The sequence below is a fragment of the Elephantulus edwardii genome, unplaced genomic scaffold (genome assembly GCF_000299155.1).
Source record: "Elephantulus edwardii isolate Elephantulus edwardi_28Jun2011 unplaced genomic scaffold, EleEdw1.0 scaffold00126, whole genome shotgun sequence".
NCBI lineage: Eukaryota > Metazoa > Chordata > Mammalia > Macroscelidea > Macroscelididae > Elephantulus > Elephantulus edwardii.
Window position 1 is genome coordinate 6,759,900 of NW_006399876.1, and position 6,611 is coordinate 6,766,510.

Sequence of the window (6,611 nt, forward strand, 5' to 3'; positions counted from 1 at the left end):
CTTGGAGATGACTCTGCCCTGCGGTCCCGTGGGTGTGCGTGATGCTGTGTGTCTACCACCCCAGGATCAGAGACAACCATTTCCCTGCCCTAGAAATGCCTGTGTGCCCGTCACCCCCTCTTCTCTGAACCACTCATCTTCCTGTGCCTCTATTTTGTGCATCCCTTGCTTTTCTAACAGCCATGGAGCATAAGACGATCTATTTCAACAGTCCATGTGCACATCGTGTCTGACTTTTTCCACTGCAATGAAATACTGTGGATGAAACTCAAACCCACCATCAGGAAAAAAGAAAGAAGCAGATAAGCCCTGTCATGGGCTCAATTCCGATTCACAGAATCCCTGTAGACAGAGCAGGGTGCCCCTAAAGTCCCCAAGGTTACAGTGTTTGTGGAAGCAGACAGCCCCATTGTTTTTCCATGGAGCTGCCAGTGGGTTCAAACCCCTGATAAAGCCAAGTGCTTTAACCATGGTGACACCAGGGCTTCTTGAAACCCTAAAATGCAACTGAAAATGCAAAGGCAGGACACACATGGCAGAAGCAGAATTCACCCTGGATGCAGGATGGCAAGTGGTGGGCTTACAGGGGCTTGGGTTTGATCTGGGGTGTAGGGTGGCAGGTGGTTTGCCTACAGGCACTCACGTTTGTAACAAGGGACATGGCTCTCAGGTCCAGGGAACACGGCCACAGACTAAAGGCTCACAGGCCTGATCGGCCACCAGTAGACCAGACCCTAGCAAGAGGTGGTGGTGTGCGGCAGCCCAGGCATCGGAGACGGACAGACAGGGTTCTCTAGCCTCTGGGGCCAGGTGGGCGAGACAAGCCCTCAGAGGGAGTATGTGACCAGAGGCTGTCCAGGCCTGGGGCACAGATGGCAAGCCATGCCAGCCTGCAGGACTCATGTCCCAAGTTCTCGTTCCAGCTCTTGCACAAGGGACAGCAGGCCAGTTTTCCCGTCTCTACAGAAAGTAAGGAGGAGTGTCTTCTTGCCAGAAGGGGCATCCTCATGCCACAATCTCGCTGCAGCTGTCCCTGTGGACACAAGTAACACAGGAACAACTGTTCTCGTCAGACAAAAGGGGAAACTGAGGCTTGGAGAAGCTGGGTTGTACAGCCTATCACCCCTTGTGGGAGCAGAGCTGGAGATCTGGCCAGTTCAGAGCCTGGCCAGCCTTTGCCAGGACCAAGGGTGCTAGGGAGCTTCTCCTGACAACTCAGAGTTTAGAGGTGCTGCCCAGGGCACAGCAAAGGTCTGCCAGAGGGCTCTGTGGCCTCCTGCCCACTCCTGCCTGCTCCTGAACTTTCTCAAGTGCACATACCAGGCAGCCAAGGAGGGCCCAGGAGCAGGAGAACAATGCATCCACCACACATGGGCTCCACCACGGACCGGAACAGACTGTGCTCGACCACGAGAACTGACTGCACAGGGCACCACACATAGCTTCCTCCACTGACCAGGAGAACAGAATTTTCAGTGCACCGCGTTTGGCTTCCACCATGACCAGGAGAACAGACCACACGGTGCACCTCACACGGGCTCCCTCCACCACGGACCAGAACAGACTGCTCGACCAGAACAGACTGCACAGTGCACCATGCTCGGCTTCCACCACCAGAAAAAGCCAGAGCCGGGGAAGGCAGCGCGGGAAGCCCGGCAGGAGAGGGATCACATTCCTTCTCCAACTTTCATAACAAGGCTGCGGCTCTCCTTAAATGGGGCGGCGGGGCGGCCAGGGCAGAGCCAGCTGGCAGGCTGCTCAGAGCGGCTCAGAGCCCAGGCCCAGGCCACTGGATTCCGCGGAGGAAATCCGCTCTTGAGAGAAGCACAGCCGCGGGGCCCTGCACAGGGCCGGCCCGCTGGCGGTTGCCTGGCATCCTGAGAAGGGACATTTTGCATTTTAATCAGGGGTTGGGTTTCACCCTGGTCTTTGCTGGAGCCCCAGGAGCAACTGCAGCCCAGGCGAGGCTGCACCAGGCCAGCTACTCAGGGCCATGTGTCCTCCCAAAGGCTGGTCCTGACCGCCATGGGGCACCCCGGAGCTAATGGTGGTGGAGTCTCCCTGCACACAGGCACACTACTGCCCAGCCGGGGGCATCCTCTGGGCAGTCGGGCCCAAGGTCACTCACACCCTGGGGTGGACATTCCCATCGACACTGTGCTTTCTTCCTCACAAAGTCTCAGGTGGTCTTCCTCATCTAAGGAGGAGGGACCCCAGTGAGGGTCAGAATCTCAGAGGGACACCAGTGGCTCTGCTGGGGCCAGAGGACAAGACCACTCCTTGTGAGGTCCTGCCTTGTGGCCACGAGGGGGCAGAATCCAGTCTCCACAGTCCCTGCACCAGAGTTCAGAACTCAGGATAATGCAAAACCCTCATTCCCTCCCATTCACTCCCTTTCATTTCCATTCCCTCCCTCTCTCCCCCCCCCCTGCAGACAGCTGGTGGTCTTGGGCCACAGAGCAGAGACTTCAAACCACAACCACACCAAGGGGGTACCGTCCATCCACACCATCACTGAGATCTAGGGTTGGGGGCCCTCATTTGCCAGTGAGTACACATGAGGGTTTTGGGCTCTTTGTCGCACCCAGGCCAGTGAGTGACCTCCAAGTCAGCTTTGCCACAGGGTCCAGGGAGAATTCAGAGGAGGTGCAGAAAGAACCCATTTCAAAGATTTAATAAGACAAACTCAAAGCCAAATTTACTAGGACAAACTCAAATCCACTGCCTGGAAATGATTCTAACTCTGATGCTGTAGGACAGAGGGGGCCTGCCCCACAGTGACCGCACAGGACAGAGGGAGCCTGCCCCACAGTGACTGCACAGGACAGAGGGGGCCTGCCCCACAGTGACTGCACAGGACAGAGGGGGCCTGCCCCACAGGACAGAGGGGGCCTACCCCACAGTGACCCCACAGGACAGAGGGGGCCTGCCCCACAGTGACTGCACAGGACAGAGGGGGGCCTGCCCCACAGTGACTGCACGGGACAGAGGGGGCCTGCCCCACAGTGACCCCACAGTGACCCCACAGGACAGAGGGGGCCTGTCCCACAGGACAGAGGGGGCCTGTCCCACAGGACAGAGGGGGCCTGCCCCACAGTGACCCCACAGGACAGAGGGGACCTGTCCCACAGGACAGAGGGGGCCTGCCCCACAGGACAGAGGGGGCCTGCCCCACAGTGACCCCACAGGACAGAGGGAACCTGTCCCATAGTGACCCCACAAGACAGGGAACCTGTCCCATAGTGACCCCACGGGACAGAGGGGACCTGCCCCATAGTGACCCCACAGGACAGAGGGAACATGCCCCACAGTGACCCCATGGGACAGAGAGGACCTGACCCATAGTGACCCCACGGGACAGAGGGGACCTGCCCCATAGTGACCCCACAGGACAGAGGGGACACGCCCCATAGTGACCCCACGGGACAGAGGGAACCTGTCCCATAGTGACCACATAGGACAGAGGGGGCCCGCCCCATAGTGACCACACAGGACAGAGGAGAAATGCCCCATAGTGACCCCACAGGACAGAGGGGACCTGACCCATAGTGACCCCATGGGACAGAGGGGACCTGCCCTATGGGCTTTCCTAGGCTGCATTCTTTTTTATGCTTTATGTTTTAATTGAAAATATTAAACTGTTTACTCAATGAATTATACAACTTTGATAGGGAAATATCATTTATGAGGTATTTAGTCTTTGTTAACGACATGAAGGTTACTTGCATAGCTGTGTTTTCTCCATTTCAGAACAAGATTATGAAAAGAGGACCTAAAGTGTTTACAAATGAAAATTCAACTGGATTATACATGAAATTATGAAGAGAACTCACTGTCCACACAGCAGTGTAATATAACAATGCAACAGCCCTGGTGGTTTTTACAGTGTAACATAACAATGTAACAGCCCTGGTGGTTTTTAAAACCAGTTTTGGGTAAGGAAGCAATTTAGCTCTTTCACACAAGACAAGCCTGCAGCTCCAGGGAAGCTGAACCACAACCCCATCAGTTCGTTTTAGCCTCTTCATTTTTCTGTCGCCTGGCTGCTTGTCTTTGGTTCCTAACTCTTGAACTGGTAACCACTCGAGCGGCACTGACGATAGATGGACCACGGAGGAAGGGCCAGCAAACACGGAAAAGCAGAACCCCATGACGCTGTGGACTGTCCATCCAAACCGTTCAGCCGTGAACCCAGGGATAAATCCAACTATTGCAGAAGAAAGAACCATCTGTCCAGCTGGCTTCTGGCCCTCACCATCCATCAGCGTGGGCAGCGACCCCCAACAAGACCTGAGAGGACGTGTGGCAAGGAGGATGCAGCCTTGATGGTAACGGTTGCCAGTCCTCTTCTCCTCCAGGGCAGCTGGTGGGCGTGAACCAACAACCTTTAGGTTGGCAGCTGAGAGCTTTAACGACTGTGCCACCAGGGGTCCTTTTCATACAGAAAGTTGAGGCTCCAAAGAGACTTCAGGCTCTCTGTCCTGGAGCATGTGGGCACAGCTGTCCGGAGACTCACCAGCCAAGCACAGGGCACCTCCTGTTGGAAAGGGCCCGGAGGGAAGAGATGGCTCTGTGCAGACACAGCGGAACTGGGAGGGGTGCACATTAGAATAACATGAATGTTCACTGTATCCTTGGCCCATGCAAGGACTGGCTAGGTATTTGCTGTATGTTGTTATTGTTGTTGATTGCTGTCGAGTCAAGCACAATGCATAGCGATCCTATGAACAAAATACCTGAAGCTTTTCTCTAACTATTCTCGTTTCTCTTTGCTGTGTGACACGAGGCATTCCACACCTCCCCTGGCTGGTACTTTTGACCCCTCCAGTGTTGTCCTGACAGACACTGTGAAGTCACACTGTCCTTCCTCTAATCTTTCATGCCCAACCCACAACCAAAGTGTCTTTAATTCCAGATGGTTCTCTTTCAAAATGGATCAGGAATTGGACCACATCTCATTCCCATGCAGCCACCTCCCTGGTCTGAGCCGCCACCTCCTGTGGCCAGAATCACAGGCAGAGCTACCCAGTGGCTTCTTCTTGTTGTTGTTGTGAGGTGCCATCGAGTCATGTAAGACTGTATGAACGATGGATCTGGGCCCTGTCCCGTCCGTGCCCTCCTCATCTTCAGCTGCCATCACTGTGTTAATCCATGTCACTGGGGTCTTCCTCACCTTCACTGACCATCTTTCTAAGCATGATGTCCTTTTCCAAGGAATGGCTGCACCTAGCTACATGTCTGGAGTATGAGAGGCAAAGCTTCGTCACCTTTACCTCCCAGGAGCATTCGGACACTTTTGTCCTTGCAAGTCCCTCCTGTTACGTGCAGCTGAGTCAGAACCGACCCATAGCTGACCCTCCAGAGGGTTTTCACAGGTAGTTCATTGCATGGGAGGAGATTGCCCATCCTTCTCCCACTGAGCAGCTGGTGGATATGAACCACATGCCGTTGGGACTACAACACGGCCTCTTACCAGCAGGCCACCAGATCTCCCCTGGCAGCACCTAGCAGTCCCCAAATCCACCATCCTCTCAGCCCCCAGCCCAGGGTGTCTCCACTCTGCTGCGCAGCCCACGTCCTCCCGCCCCACGCCTGGTGGCATGTACAGCGAAAGGAAGTGACAGCCGTGCACCGGGCACGTGTAACGTCACTTAGTACCTGTGTCCCATCAGGTGTCTTCACAGTACGTCAGTGACTGCATCACGTGACTGCATGCTGGCTACACCAGCGCACAGTGTAGACACGCCTTCTGTAGGCACCGGGAACCCCACAGCGCAGTGTGATCTCTTTACTGGTGGCACGCCTACTCATTCTGGGAGGGAACCTGCAGGACCTGCCTGACGGCTGAGATGGGCCACACTGGGGTCCTCTGGATGTGCTCTCACTCCTGCCAGGGAGTCTGGGCGGTGCAGCAGCTAAGTGTGTGGCTGTTAATGGCAAGGCCGGTGGTTCGCACCCACCACCCTCAGGGGGTCAGGCTTTCTGTAAAGGAAACTGTCCTACAGGGCAGTTCTGTTCTGCCCACGGTTAGAACAGATTATACAGTGGCGAGGGTGGGGGCGGTGTCCCTCTCCGGAATGCTGCCCTCTGCCCTCTGACCTCTGCCTTCACCCTCCTCCACTCAGAAGCCACCCAGACACCAGCCAGACCCGGCCGTCAGTCCTCTCACCCCGGGTTACGCCCCGTGAGACCCTCGTCTCCACGACACGAGATCCATTCACTACTCACTTGCTCTCCATCTTCTGACATCATAATAGTCAAAGGGCAGAGACACAGCTGCACCTCCACCATCTAACACCATTGTCACATCCATTCCAAGTCCTAGCACCCCCATGAGGTCACCTGGGGGGGCTAAGGCCTTGTGGGGTCACAAATGTGGCAGAGGGCATCTCTCAGCACTGGGCGGGCACCAAAGAAACCATCCATCAAGTCTCCTCTGGCGTTTCCCTCCCAGAGGCCTCACTGGCACCCCCAGCCTGTGCAGCCAGGGGTGTGCACCCCTGTGATGTCATTCCATTTCCACAAAACAAGGAAGACAGGGTCCCTGAATATTTCCACATGTGTGTGACTCTCAGCTCTGGGCACACGCGCGTGTTCTCTCTCTCTCTCTC

The 6,611-nt window shown here is 55.7% G+C and overlaps 1 protein-coding gene across 1 annotated transcript in view; it reads right to left on the minus strand.

Annotated features, from left to right (window-relative positions):
* The window catches only part of LRP5 (low density lipoprotein receptor-related protein 5), an 87,547-nt gene that overhangs the window by 79,923 nt on the left and 1,013 nt on the right, over positions 1–6,611 (minus strand). The gene's annotated exons all lie outside the window — the stretch shown is intronic.